The following is a 16,121-nucleotide window of genomic DNA, read 5'->3' as shown; positions in this document are numbered from 1 at the left end:
CCTCCAATCTTCAATTCAATTAATTTTTTTCCCCACACTCAGTCCGGGGATGATTCGGGCGACTGACGCGAGAAGGCAACCTGATGCGTGGTTGTTATTCTTGTTAATTAAGAGGCAAGTGTAGTTTGACACCTGAAAGTGTTTGATGCGTCTCGCGGCTGTGGTTTTTTTTTTGCCATGCGGCCTTTGTTGGAATAATAAATAATGGAAAAATCCGAGATGCACGAGCGGAAAAAAGAGAGGCGTCAAAATTTCTCAGTCCCTCTTCTCTCACCCCGTGAGATCACCATGGCAAAGTGAAGACATTGAGAATCCAATTAATTCTTTGATATATCCATCCTCAAAACTCCCTCTTCCAATCCCCAACATGGCATCCTCATTTCCTCTCCTCACGTGTTGTGAAGACGCTCAAGCGTTATTATAACCATCGCAAATAATCATTATATGATGTCTTCTTCAAGTCCTCAGATGGAGTCTCCTCAGATTCCATTTGTTTTAAGTCCCATGCGCGCCTGGATATAAAGTAACCAATTAAAGCCCCCCAAGTACATTTTATACCTTTCCATCTTCGCACTCAAGGCTGAAGCTCATGGGATAAAAACGACACCCAAAACACATTCTTCACCATATTTTTCTCCCGTTTTTGCCCTCAATCATTTCCACACACCTTCTTTGTCCCACAACACTGCTGCGCCGACGATGATCTATTTTCGGGTCATTGGATCTTTTATCCCCTCAAACGCTATTATTGACAAGGTGTTAAAGTGTCAGAAATGTCACCTCGACTCTTTTTATTTCCTCCACATGCCTTTTTTCTTCACTCTCTCGCGCAACTTCTTGATGATAATTGAGACAGAGCGCGAATGAAATAATTTGTCCTAATGAAACTCCTCGCGAAATGACTCAATTAAAGAAGCTGCAAAACATTTCGCTCGTGGATGTCATTTAAGCGCTTCAAGAGAGGAATAAATAAATTTCGCCGCGTGTGCATCAGTTGAATATCTGTGTCAGGCGACTGAAATCAAATCTTCAAAGTGATACCTTGACAAATTGATGCGGAATTCCCTTTTGTCCCACCACTTTGCAATCCCACCAGGAGACGAGATCTGTGCAGATACTATGAAGCGAATTGGGATGGAAAATTCCTACTCTGGTGGGTGAATCGCTTCACTTTGATGCGTCCAGCATAAACAAGATTCCAATTGAACAGGATAATTCCTCAATGGCGTGAGCAGCAGAGCGAAGGATTTTATGGTTGAGCAAACAGTGATTGCTCCACTTGGTACTAACATGGAATGTCTGTTGCCTTTTTCTCTTCTGCATTTCCATGCTCAAGCCATAAGGATTTTATCGGCGATTAAGAAAGTGCAATAGATGCTCAGCAAATCCACTCGCCATTTTATCTTTGCATCCATTCTGAGATGATATGACCACTTTACTCTAATTTTTCTCTCCTCAACTTCGCCCCGTTTTAATGCAATTTGTCTCACACTGAATGGCGGAGTTTTATTTGCACATCTTTCCGCTGAAGATTTATTCATTATCTGCTCAAAAAGGGAATTGAGGAAATCTCTCGCGAAGTTGTTTCAACTTTTATTGCAAAATTGTCTTCATTACACACTCCGTATAATTCAACCAGCTGCACATCTAGGAATTGTGCGAGCTTTGAGACGTCTCTAATTAACTTTTCTTCCCAGATTTCCTCCTATGATTTTGACACCGCACAACTTCACTTCTTTCCTCACTTTTCCCCCCTTTTTTCCACCACCAGAAGTGAAGTGTTGAGAAATTGTGTGTTTATCTCAGTGGGAGAAAAGAGGTTTCTGAGTGAAATTTAAGAACCTTGTGATTAGAATAAAAGTATTAAATTTCTATTTATTGTCTCTCACCTCTAATAAAAATTAACAATTCTATTTGAGCCACAGAAAGAGTGAGAGAAAAGGAGGAACATTCGCCTCGTCTGGAGCTGAAACTGAAAGCAAATGGATGGCGTCTTGTTTGGGTGATGTCTTCGCCTGTGAAATTAATTTTCCTCCACAGCTCGACTGTCGTTTTTCACTGGTTTGTGGCCCATTGAAAAAAAATCTCTGTGACGGTCTCCGAAACTATAAAAATAATTAATGGCCGGCAATAAAAATAAATTAATTCCCCAGCGATATTAGAAATGTTTTCGATTAAATAGTCAAAGACAGGTTGATACGATTCTCTCTCACTCTTATCTCAACTTCTTGTTCTATTCGTTTGGCTTTTATGTGTATAGTATTCTCTGGATGGCTTTGGCTTCTTCACCACCACGATTGGGAGTGTGGTTTCGCCTCTCATGGTGTGCTGCGGAGATGGAAATAGAGGCACACATGTGGAAATTGGTGGAAATATATGGTAAGAGATTCAAATGAAGATGAAACTTGAACCTCCACTTCTCCACCTCCGGCGCTCTTCTTCTCTATGGCCCAGGTGAAAAAAATACAACTCTAGAATGTGTATTTAGCGAGCGAGAGAGAGAGAGAGAAGGCCAGAAAAAAGAGGACTTGAAGACAGAACTCGAAGATACACAACAAACTGACCGCGTTTTATTTGAATTCTTCACTTTTTACACCTCTCCTCCTCCGGATTCGTGGACTCTGCGGCTCGGTCGCGAGGTGAGGCTCGAGCGCCTCGATAAGTATGAGAGATTGAAATGGGATGTGCGAGGGCATTTGGCTGGCGAGATCAGAAAGTCGAAGAATCATCGCGCGAGCCCCTATAGCCATTGTCTTTATGGCCATAAATTATGATCCCAATTTTCTCAAAGGAACTCACATCATCGACCACGACTCGCTGTCGTTTCGCTCGCCCAGAGGAGTTTTGGCTCATTTCATCATCCTAAACCAGATTGGGTAATGTCTTGTCATGCAGTCAATATCAATAACGTCGTGCGTCTTTGACGAGCGTCTTAGATTGGGAAGAGCGCGGTGCGCAAATGGTTACAAATTGCCATCGCCAGTGTCCAAAGTGTGCAATATAATTTCCACTTCCAATCATATGATAAATTGACCACATTAACTGGCTATTGACCTCATTAAAGATGTACATCTTCCTGCACTGTGGCGTGTATTTATTGAGAGACAAACTTATGACTTCTTGGGCAGTTCAAGTGTTGATTGAAGATCAACTCAGGAGGGAGGAAAAATAAGGGAATTTCCTTAAATATGCAGACTCAATTTCGCAGCACTTTTCCACCCTCTTCTTTCCTCTCATTCGCACCGTCTGTGAATTTATTCCAGTCTGGCATTCCTTCACCATCAGCAGTCCATCCTCTGGGCCCATCGTGTTCAGTCTTGCGTCTGCATATCCATCTCTAACGAGCTAATAATCGTGTTATATATTTTGATGTTCAATAAAATTTTCGTATGGCTCCGAGACGGAGATTGAAGGAGATTCCAGCGCAATATATTTAAGCGATTGATTAATTGGTGGTGATGGATTGTGAAGGAATTCCTGAAATTTATGTATATGCGTCTGTAATTGCTCTTTTTTGCCCTCTCTCTCTCTCACACTCTCTTTGCTCAGCCATACAAGCAGCACGAAGAGTTGTTGCTGTTTGGTATGGAAAAAGAATAATTTTATAGGGGCACGCGAGATGCTTTTTCATCTCCAAAACCAAACAACGTAAGCCATATAGAGTGTATTGTTCTCCTAAGCCACACACACCATCCTTATTTATTGACGATGTCAAACTGTGATAGATTTATTGCAATTTTTCACTCACGTGAAAGAGAAAATTTCACCCAAAAGAATTCCCACCTCTTCATAATTCCAAATCAAAGTCAAATTGTTAGGTTTTCTTTCGATAGAGGCGGGCAAATTAATCAACATCGCCGCGCTAACGATTTTTTTTTCGCTCCACCGGACGAACAGACAATTGTGAAGTTGTTCTCTGGGCTGGAATATGCACAATTTAGCCTTATTTGGAAGCTCTACGATATACAATTGCCGGTTGATTTTTGTACGGCTGAACGCGTAGGTGGATTTCGTCTCTGATTGATGTCCCAATTTGTCCAATTAGGCGTGATTTCATGGAAGTTTTCCCTCAAATTCCCATATAAAAATATCATCGAAATTATCGACACCAAATCGCGAATGCACACACACACACCTTTGGCACCCCCGAATCTTCCCACCACATTTTGAGCGAAGAGAGAAATTCAATATGACTTGAAGAATGCTTATCTGCCACTTCAATCGCCCAAGACATCCTTGAGAGCAATCTCACACTCATAATCAATTTGACCATTTGGGCAAATGAAGTATTTGTGTTTGCTGCAGCCAACCATAAAACCATCCACAATCGGCGTGTATCTCTTTCGGGGATGTCTTCTCCGTTCTGTATTGAGTATAGATCACTTCACGGGCCATTTGAGCAGGAATTATTCATGCCGCCATCCTGTGGAGCTCTGTGTGTGTGTCTGCTTCGATAATCACGGAATAATAAGTGAGCAAATCGGGCTGCCGCCCCATCGACCATCCTCGGTCATCAATCCTTTGCACCATCGCAAATACCGCACAGCCATCACAGTCCAGCTGCCCGAGTCGTGAGGGGGAGAGAGAGAGAGAGTGTCTGACTTGGAAGGTAATTATGTCAGGGGTTGAGATTCAGCGATGAGGATGAGCAAAATTTCGGGGAAACTTTGAGAACATTTCCTATTCAATGATTCACATTGATTGTCTGGCTCTTTATTGCCATTTTCCCCACTCTGAATGGTGTCAGAAGTGGGATTTAGTAGAGAATTCTACGTCTTTTTCATTCCCTTGAAATTTTCCCAATATTTCAACACCTACAATGATAAATATAAGCTCATAAATGCTCGATTGTCCCTCCGGATAAAATGGTCTGAAGAGGGCTGAAAGTCAGACGGACGCCTTGGCCGTTTCCTGCGCGATTGCGAGAGGGTGGCCCGTGTGGAGAGGGAGTGATGATGCATTAGTGGTCATCCATCTCCTCTGCGCCCAGGTCTAATGGCCATCTGCAATTCCCACGAGGGACAGAGATTTCTGCTGATGCATCGGCTGAGCCAGTCCGAGTGCATCTCGAGCGTGGAATTTCATCTCAGCAGATGTTGACAGCATTAAAATTGCATTTTTCGCAATGTGCACATCGCCATACGAAATATTAATGCGCCAGCCATGCATTCTTGGGGGTTGGAAAATAATAATAAAAGCGCATTAGTCTCAAAGAAGCTCTCGTCATTTGCGTTTTATCGGCGTGTATATAGCGCCGCACGGCTTCGTGTGGAGATGAATGTCAACTTGTGTGAGATGTGCGCGCGGCTTCCAAACATAAACCTCCTGGTCTTATCTCAATGTGACTCTCCTTTGCGCACTACTTAATTACACCACATGAAGGAGAGCCACTCATAAAAGTCTCACTCTCAATACCACAAGCAGCAGCGCCATTCCCAATCACACCGCATTACTTGTATCTAAAATGCCTCCTCATTATATTTTATTTGAATTTTAATTGAAGACGTGATAAGGCAAATTAATTGACGCACGCAAGTCAATCGTCATGTGCTCTGCGCCATGGAAACTGAGACCCGATAAGCGCCAAGAAAGCGTCTCTTTCCGGTCATCTTTCGCCATTTACATATGTTTATTCGCATAAATATTGCAAGTGGGGGCTTTTATCGTGGCTTAAGTGTTGCGAATTTTGTATAAACGACACGATAAGCCACCTTGTGGGAAGTCTTGAGACTCAGCAACGTGTGAAATATGAATTGACTGGGCGATGTTGATAGTATAATTGCATCTGCAAGAGGAGGAGGTCAATAAAATCAATTGATCACTCACTTAAGCATGCAATGGGACGGATTTATTGGCAATTTCTCTCTCTCTCTCTGCAATTACTCTGCCAAAATAGTCATCCAAAGTGCGCCACTTCTGGTGCTGCTTTGGTGAGCAGAACAACCACAAAATATCATCAACTTTGCGCCGCCTTTTGAAGTGTCCATTTCAAGTTTCGCTTCGCGCAATCTGACCTCTTGGTTAGACTAAGACAAAAGAGACAAACACACCATCATCGTGATGTGAATGAGTCATTTGGAGAATTATTATTAATTATCCACCGTTTAAAGTCAGCGGGTGGTTTTCGAAAGGCGCACTGTGTGTGTGGAAAAGTGCGGAAAAGATAAAATTATGAAATTTATCTCTCCTCCGTGTTGCGCGGCATGCCTTTTGGGAGGAAAATCTCGCTGTGGTGGGAAAAAAAAACAACATCCAGTTGGTCTCCAGAGGTGTTGACGTGGATGGTGAAGAAGTGTGGCCATCAAGAGTGGGACATTAAGCATCGCAGGGCGATTAATTATTTCAAGTATCTGTGCAGTTCTTGCTCCATTTACCATTGTCAATGTGTCACGATGGCAGAAGATTGGACGGCACGGAGAGGAAGACATGAGAAAATGGATATTGAAACTAAATATTCTCAATCGTTGTGGCTTGTTCACTGAGAAATTCCATACAAATAAAATGTTATTTTAATTTATTCACATGACACAGAAAATAACTCCTCTCTATGAGTAATTTTATACACCATAGAGAGACTTCGAGGCTTGTTCTCTTCCTTTTTTTACCCGCGCGCACGCCTCGCAATCCATCTATTTCGTATTCGAGGCTCTTTTATATTCTTGCGCGATTCTGATCTTCTGGTCTGATTAGAGGATCTCCTGACTAAATAGATTATATGTCAGAAAGAGTGTAATAGATAAATGGGGAAGGCTCTCCGTCTATGTGGGGAGACTTTTTATATGTTTGCTTAATTGTGACATCCCACCACATTTAGCATAATCCTATTACATTTTTTTCACATGCGATCTTCTTGCCATTTCGGCGCCTTTTTCCACGGAACTCCGCACAAATATCAATGGCAACTGCTCATGGGCAAAAAGTCCGGGTTAATGTGTAGACTTCTCTCTTTTTTTTTTAGCTCCGATGTTTGTGAGGTAATTATTTTCCTGACAGCTTTCCACGAAATTGGTCGCAGAATGTTGAAATATCGTAGGGAAAAAAAGAGGGTAAAATTATGCTGAATAACTTGTTTCACCGTCAAATGAGTTGATCTTTTGGTGCTTTTGGCCGTTCTTGAGATGATTTATTATGGTTTTCGTGGATTGTTGATAGTTTAAATGCGATCAGAGGAAGTTATGCGGAAAATCTCAAGGAAGGAATCTCCAATTATTCTCGCAAAACTCGCAGTGCGACGTTTATATTGCAAAACAAACTCTGACAATCTGTCACATTTCCCTCTGGCAATTCTTAGACGAGAAATATTTGCGACACTGTGGCAGAAAAATGCGGATTAAAGACGGAAATTCCCGGATAATTTGCCATCTCTCTGCCAACACAGGGAGCTCACTTTCCCATTCATGCTCTCTCCGTGGTGACTTGCGTGGAGTTTGGGGGTTGATTCTTGTACGACACATTTCTCTGGTGGCAGTTTGTTCCGGCGGCACTTGTCAACACGCCCTCCACGTCAGGAGCACCCGTGTCCATCTCCAGCGCCTCATCCTCAAACAGTGTGTGTGTGTGTGTGCATGGAAAAGTGGGTGAGACAGAGGAAATTGCTCAGCGCGCGTCCGGATGAATGTCGTCGTCATTTCAGCCACTGCTGCAGACATTCTTCTGTGCCTCTCCGGCGATATTGTTTGCGGACGAAAGCCATTACTCAGCCCACCGTCATCGCAATGTTTCCCAAACACGCCATCAGCAGTCACATGTCACACTGCACTTCTCTGCATATTCCGAACCCTCGACGACGCTTGCAAAATGCGGGGGTGAAAATTGAGTAAATACCACACAAAGAGCCAAGAAACCTCCTTCTTCGCTCTTCCACGAGGGTGACTTAATAGAAACATCGCATTCTTCCTTCTCGCCACGATGCGGAAGAGCGCGCGGCGCAAAAGAAGCCAACATCCCCAGGAAATGGCACTAAAGAGTCATAAAAATTAATTCGCAAACTTTTGTTTATCGCCTCTCATAAATGGCGCTGAGCATCACCATAAAAGTCAATTCCCACGTGAGATATTGGGAAGGTCCCTGAGATGTCATTAGAGTTGGTGGATGCAAATCTTATGACTGGCTTCTCCCACGACGCCAATTATCCTCTAGCTCCAACCTGCACTTCGACACTGCGTGTCTTCATTGGGACATTACAACTCGAGGGATTTTCCCAGGCACTGTCTTTTTTTCTTCTCTTTTCCACCCCACACGTGAAGCCCATAGTGCCAAGTCTCCCATGAGGGTCTCAAATTGAAGTCATTTATCTCAATTTATGCGCTTCGTTCCAGGGGGAGGGAGGGAAATGTTTGATGGATTTTCTGCAGAATTCATTGAGATGAGAATAACCTCTTTCCGTTGGCAATATAGATTAGGTTTACTTGGCTTTTTGGATGAGAAACTATACGTTCTTGTTGATCATGAGAGTGTTGAGTTGTTGAGTAGAGCCCAGATAGTATGGATTCTTCTGTCATGTTTCTAGTGATTCCTATGATGTTAATCATCTTCTGTTGTGAACCTCTTTGTGGTGTCTGTGAGTCACTCTATCCGAAATCTTTCGAACAAATGGATTTGGCTGATAGTACAAAACCTCATCGTAACACTTCTTCCGATTTCCTGAAAGGACATGCGAAGGTTGTTCCCCGCAATCTTATCAGACTGGGAAGGGTGTGAGCAAAAGGGGATGCTCTGCACCCCCTTTTGCAGGAAGCCATTGAGGTCTGAGGGCACTGGCAACGTGAACTGAGCTGCCTTTTTCCTATTCACATTAAACACACACATTCCTTCCGCCATTTCTCCTTTTGACTACATCATCTCCGTCCCAGGGATAATTTATTAGCTGGGGAACCGGACATCTGGTGTAATTTATTTTGACTGGACTTCGGGGGGAGGGGGGCGAGTGGATGTGGGCCACCCGATGAAAGTGAGAGCGAACGGAACCTCTTCAGATGAGAAGTTAAAGACAAAATCTGTACAACATTTATTTAATACATTGTGTAATGCCACGGACGCTTTGTGTGGGCATTTTGGGGGAGAGCCGGAAAATCAGACCCATGAAAACACATAAAGAGTCACAGATAATAGAGATGTTGGGCTGGTCCAGTGATAATACACAGACGTTAGACAAAATGCTGAATTTTGGATGAGAGAGGCGCAAAAGGGGTTAAACATGACAGGACAAATGAATGACCGATTGAGGGGAGTTTTCACCCCTAAATTCTCTCGGGTTGATGACCAAGTAAAGCTCCCAAGATCCCTATACAACTATATATGATTAAATCACTGGCGCACCAGAGAAAAAACCACCCCCGACAAACTTATGAGAAAACATATTTTCATTAAACGAATTCTCCTTTGTGGAACAACATGTAATTAGATATTTTTTTTCTTCCATCTCCTTTGCAAATCTCTTTGTTCTTGAATTAAACATTTCCCGCGCGCGCAACACAGACAAGAAAAATCTTCCCTTGGAGAAAGTTTTTGCTGCAAGCCATAAATGGACGAGGGTGGAAAATCCATCAAAAATAAATCACATTTTCTCTCTGTCTTCAATTTTTCTCATATTTTCCCGTCATTTCAGCACGGCGAAGATAAAGGACATTCGTCTGAGGATATTCTGTAATTTGCTCCAATGCCTCATTCGCAGTCAAGCCCTCCTTATTACTTATGCGGCGACCACAGAACTCCCACCCTTCGCGCTCCGCAAGGGGATGAATGGGAAATTCATCTTGGAATTTATGCGAGGGTGAAGAACCTCCTTAAATCCTCCGTGGCAGAGCGTGGGCGGGGGTGGAATGGTCAGGAATTTGCATACGTGAAAAATAGATCAACTCCTTCCCGGTTTGCTCAGTTTGACGGGCCAAAAAACAGTCCGGATAATTCGATTGGGGGTGTAAATTATGTAAATATAGAGAAAAGAGGGGTTGACAAACGCGCACAGGGGTGGAAAATTGGTGAACTTTGACTGTTGACCTCCTTAAAAATTCACCACGCGAATGTCAATTAAAAATCCCACCGTCAAGATGAGTGAATGTCCTCTGGAGATGAATGTCCCCCCGAGAGATGAGAGGATTTTTTCTGCCCCTCAGAACACCAGAGACAGAGAGAGAAAGAATGTCGAGATCAGTCACCTCATTTCTGCAATGGGAGGATGTTTTTTTCCTCACCCGCATGTGAATATTTTGCAAAAACTGATCACGGAATCTGAAAATGTCTTCTGTCCATCAAAATCCCCCTTGAGACGGACAGAGAAGTTGAAGAAAACCCCCGCTGATTTCGGCTGACGATGCGCTCCTCATAAAAGTCGCCCAAGAGCATTTGCGGAATTCCAATTTCATCTCGATTCATCACTTTTTACCCCCTTTTTCTTCAAAAACCCACACAGAGAAAGAGAGTCGCCCCAATAATAATTTTCTTTATCTCATCACCCAAAAGACAAAAGGCCACTTTGCGATGTTGTGAGAGAGGAAAAACACACGCGCGCGTAACTCGGAGACTTGCGATTGACAAACGCACTTTTCAAAAGGAGCATCTCAGAAATTGTGTGCGCCACGAATAAAAACTTCCTCTTCAAACTTCCTTTTCCAGCGTGATGATCTAATACATTATTTATAGCTTCTTATGGGTAGAATGCTGAGTTCTTGAATCAATTTCCAATTGCCAAGGATGCTTCCGTGGAAAAAACTTCACTCAGCAGCAAGAAGTGCATCTCTCGTTTGATCAATTGCCGCGTCTTTTTTCACTATTATCTGCGCTTATCTCATTGTGATTGTTTTCCTCTCTGTGAGAAACTTTCAGCATTATCAACAAGTTTTTTTTTCCAGGGAATTGAGAGACAGTATTTGGGTCAGCGAGCAGCGACAGAGTTGAGTGGGAATTGATAAATGATAGGAGTGCTGATATTTCATTGAATACTCCGAAGCTCCGCCCATTCTTAAGCCCCGCCTCTTCTGCTCTTCACCTTCAGCTACTCTGTCACACACTTCATCTTTAATCTCACATTTTCCAACTCTCTGCACGCAATCATCAATGCAAAAAAAACCTCATATTGCGATTTTCTCTCACACTCTATCAAACCTCCAATCGTATTTCTATTTAGTCACTCGCATTTCGATCAATCATTCAGATGGCGTTTTATTTTTTATTTTTTTATTTTTTTGCTTAATTCACCACCGCTTACAGAAGTGGAATGAAATGGAATTATAGCAAAAATCGCCGCACTCAAAAGGTGTGATTGGCGCAATTTTTGTCAGATAACTTTACACATGAGTTGAGAAATTTTGCCACAGAGTCCGAGTAATAAATCGCTCTTAGGAGATTAAGTGCAATTCCATGAGACATTGAGGGATTAAGTTTCTGTCCGCTTCGCAGGGAGGTCCGAACGCTCCCAGCATAAGAATCAAGCCAACTTGTATGGGCTGGCAAATGAGCGCGTCTAGGAAAAGAATATAATATGCAGAGGACAAAAACGAGAAACATGAGAAATTACCATATTCGTGATTTAGTGGATTAATATTCAGATATTATTCTTATATATGCCTCTGATAAGGAGTTTGGCGCTCACTTGCCACGTAATAAATTCTACTAGGTCAGAGATTATGCTGAGGAGATCAGAAAAGTCTTACAAAGTCCTTTTCTTCCCATTAATGTGGCGATTAGTCAGAGCTTTTCTTCTTTTTTGCGGAGGGAAAATCCACAGTAGTTGCATGAAAATCATGAATTAACTTTCACTCAAGACTTTCTTGTACACTTTTTGTGATGAAAATAATTCACACGCCATCATATAGCTTTTGAATCATCATCAAGTAGCTCGAGAATCTCATTGGTTTTATCATAAATTTCCGCGTGTAAATGTCATGCCATAAAGTGTCTTTCTAGACCATTTTTCATGGGTGTCTCTCGTCCATTTTCTCATTCAAATTTCCCCTAATATTTCTTAAGTGATTTCTTTTAATTAAAAGCTCCCATTCTTGCGACACTATCGCGACTATTTTCGGTGAAACTGACGATGGAAATGGCCAAGCAAGAGGAGCTAGATTATCTCATTTTTCGTCAAACTATGCTAATTCGATATGGTATCACATTGGGCTATCGAATCGTCATCTGGCTGCCTTTTTTTTCGCGCACAATACGCACGAGAGACAGAAGAGATGAGAAACCATTGAGATTGTGGCGTATTGATGGGACAAAAAGGTGAGAAGGAAGGCAAAGAATTTCGTGTGACGGCCTTTTGCTCTCCACGCAACATCGTCACCAATAATTTCCACAACTTTACGAGCAGACGACAGGAAGTCTATTTAATAAATTCCTCCAAGCCACATCGTGCGATGCTGAGGCAGAAAATCATAAGCGCGCCTGGGTTGTACGTTTGGGAATATCAAAAACCATCATATTGCATACGGAGATGCCGAAGACAACCAAATAAGATTCATAGCAAATGCCTTAAATTACAAAGTGACGCGCGACGACAATAAATGCAGCCTCCAGAAAATAGATTCACCATTCTTATTCGCCATTTCACGCCACACTGTGGCAGTATTATGATTTTTCAGTCCAATAAACAGTCCATTGAGAACATGGCATGAGGTGAAATAATTGAAAACAATTTGCACGACAGACGCCACTAAATATCTTTTATTGCTGGCAATTTTCCTCCACTTTTGCCTTTGACTGCGGGTTTCTACTGATGATGTGAAGGTGAAAAGTCGATTTCAAGGGCAAAAACACTATCAAATGACTTCGCACGGCAAATGCACAGGAATTGACGCAATTTCACAAGTTTAAATCCCCTCGACGATGGACTGTTAAGCGCATTGACACCTGAAGAAATGTCACATCGCGATACCGTTTCAATCCAGGGAGACAGAAAATAGCGTGACGAAAGGTCGTCTTAAGTTGTAATGAAATTAACAAATTCATCCGCTTTGCGACGCATTGGACATGAAATTTAATACGTGACTTTCCATCTCATGAGAAGCCGCGCGAATTCTGTTGTGGCACCATCAATCGGATGCAAATAGAGTTTGGGCATAAAGACAGGATTAGAGATTGAATTTTTGAATGTCACTTCAAGCTTGCGCCAATGGAAGAATTTTATTAATCCAAATTGACACATTTGAACTGCTTTTTTTTCATTACACGCTACTCACGTTATTTATTCCAAATCACCACGCTATTTTCCTTTGCAGACTCTCCCCCGGTTTTCACGGTGGAGAGGAGAAAAGACATTATATGCTTGGGAGGATATTTGTTGAGAATGCTGCCCATTTTCATATAGAGCTTCCTGAGCGCGCAATCAACTCCATGAATAGTGTTGGAGGTGAGAATGGCGAAACGACCAACCCATTTGAGCACTCAAACAAGAGCCAAATTTATTCTTCGGGACTCAATATTGCCAAGGAGGGCCATAAAGGCTGGCCATTGAGCGCAAGGAGTAAATTGCATTCGGCGATTGAGTGTAAAATAAAAAGGCCACCGTATATCGAGGAGCTTTAGAGCGTCTTTGGCTATGAAGAGGGTGCTTAAGACTCATTTCAATGCGCTCTCCATCAGCTCTGGGGGAGGGAAAATGAGTGGAAAAATCCGCCTTCACTGCTTGGCGCTCAGTAGAGTGGCTTTATGACCACTTCGTGGCTGAGAGTCGCACATGCGAGCCTTATAAGTCCTCACGGCGAGATCTGAAGGTAAAAAAAGATTATATACACACGTTGAGGACCTCTTTTCCCTGGGATGACGTGAAAAGACTGTGCATTTTTCCCATTACTGCGGGGAAGTTGAATTCAATTAAAGGCCAGCGGGATTAGAGGTCCGTCCATTCTGCATGGCCGGACATATTCATTTCAGCACGCCTGAATTATATCGTTGCGCGAGGTCTTTTGCACCGCGCGCGTCTTATTTGCGTCCGGCCGCAAGACATTCGCAACACAATGAGATGAGACAGATCATGCTACTGCACTCCCGGGGCTCCTTTGCCGGCCGCCGAGGGGCGACTTGGCCATGGAATTAATCCGCTTACGTCACTTATGAGCGCGTATATCAATTAAAATTGCATACGCAGAATTGGACTTGTCAGCTCATATCGTATAATTGACAATTTATATAAATTGGATGGCCACTCTCGGCCGCTCCGTCGCCTTAATCTCCGTGTGTGCGCGCATTTATTGGCCACTCGGCTTGGCAGATGCCCCAGCAAGAAGCCCAGGGACTCGATTATGATGATGATGGCACGACTGCCACGGCGAGATAAATGGACTAGACGGACACACTCTTTCTTGGCTTACACATTTAATTTTGCGTGACATCAGAACACCTTCTGGGATTTCACGCGGTGGAGATTCGCTCAAATGCGATCAATTTCCCTGTGGTGTTTGTGCAGAGAATGCAAGTCACTGGCGATGGAAAAGTGTTTGTGACGTCAGTTGTGCCCAACGGAAAATCTTTAAACATTCACTGCAAATCCACAAACTTTCCCCCAAATTCAGATATTCAAACATCCTCCAGAGCTCAGAGCAATTGAAAATCCTATTCGCACCTGTGCTAAATCCCCTGAAATTGTTTCCCCGCAGTCAAAAGCCGCGCTGAGACGTGATTATAGAGCGACAACGCGTCTGACACTATCGCGCGACTTCTTGGGTGTTAACTCTCTGTGCTCCATTGAGAAGTTCAACTGTCAGCAATTCGTCTTGGATTAAGGTGTAATGAAAAGCCTCGACACGAAACCATTGTGAGCGGAGGAGAGTGTTTGGAAAAAAAAAATCACGCATTTTTGCGTGTCTGCACTTCTTTTGCGCCCTCAATCGTCACTTCCTCGACTTCTGCAATTTGCCGTGGATTTAATCCAGCAGAGCCTTAATTAAATTTGTGTAAGAATTAACCGGCGGCTTCACTTTCTCACAGTGTCAATGATTCTTTTTATTTTTTCTTCTTCCACGGCGGCAAATTGTGCCCAATTATTTGCTGATGCGAGCAAAGTGTGTGACTCTCTTTAGGCTTTTGCAGGAAGTCAGAAACACGATGAGTCGCAAGTATTTCTTCATGTTTTCCACCACGCACATAATCTCTGAGTGTTCTGAGAGTGCAATATAGTTTCTTTGAGGAAGAGGAAAAAGTCACAACTCACCTTCGAAAAAAGCAATTGAGAGTGTGAAGAATGAGGAACGTGCCAAAGTGGGTATATTTGAGAATTCAATTGACTGTTTTGATAGCTTTTGATACATTTGGTGGGAATTCTTGTTGGTCAATTGTCCATTGAGACAAGTGATTGTGTGTCTATCTTTCCCACTGCAATTCGTCACAGTCTTGAATGAATGGAAAAAAGCATTGGGAAAATATGCTCCACAATTTCCGCGCACGAAATGCGCTCAAGGAAATCAGTTGTACAAAAAGGAAGGATTTTTTTTCATCAACATTCAGGTGCCTTTCATCAACTCACCAAACGTACTTGTCCGGGTATTAAAGCCCTATTTAACAGCATTAATATTCAGTTGCAATTTTTCCACTCACCTGCGGATGAAAAGAAGAGAGAGAAAAAAACATTTATTTAGCATTTAAATAGCACAACAAACCTCAAGAGGTATGTTTTATGAAAGCAAATTACGACCACTTGCTTGCATTCATATCTCGCTGAGCATAGTGAAAAAGATATTAAAAAGACAAATGAGATTATTTTTGCAGACACTTTGAGGTTCTTCTGTGCTGAATTGCACTGCGATGCCTTTTTTTTCCCACCACAACACGAACGCTTCAATATAGCTAATTTTATTCTTCAGAACAAGCCAAGCAGATTGCGAACCATTTTTATCTGCTTTCAGAGTCTATTTTTGGTGCGACCAAATATTATATCTTATCATTCACTATCTGAACATGAATTAATTCGAGAGGTACTTAGAAAATGATGTTTTTGATTGGAAAATTGATAGAATCAAGGGAAGTTTGGTGAAGGAAATCATCTGTACATCGTTTTGTTAGAGTTCTTTGCGAAATGGGCGGAGCATTCAAGGGGGCGTGGCCTTCAATTCAAAGAAAACCTTCAATATCAATATCTATTGAGTTGCAATTGTTCCCGAAAACGTACATCAGTCCATGCAAACACTTTT

General features: G+C 42.5%; 1 protein-coding gene across 1 annotated transcript in view; it reads right to left on the bottom strand.

Annotated features, from left to right (window-relative positions):
* The window catches only part of LOC132255862 (possible lysine-specific histone demethylase 1-like), a 262,687-nt gene that overhangs the window by 98,403 nt on the left and 148,163 nt on the right, over positions 1-16,121 (bottom strand). The gene's annotated exons all lie outside the window — the stretch shown is intronic.

This window comes from Phlebotomus argentipes, unplaced genomic scaffold (genome assembly GCF_947086385.1).
Source record: "Phlebotomus argentipes unplaced genomic scaffold, Phlebotomus argentipes genome assembly contig_5, whole genome shotgun sequence".
Taxonomy (NCBI): domain Eukaryota; kingdom Metazoa; phylum Arthropoda; class Insecta; order Diptera; family Psychodidae; genus Phlebotomus; species Phlebotomus argentipes.
The sequence above is the reverse complement of the archived record's forward strand: the minus strand, read 5'-3'. Positions and strand labels throughout refer to the sequence as shown.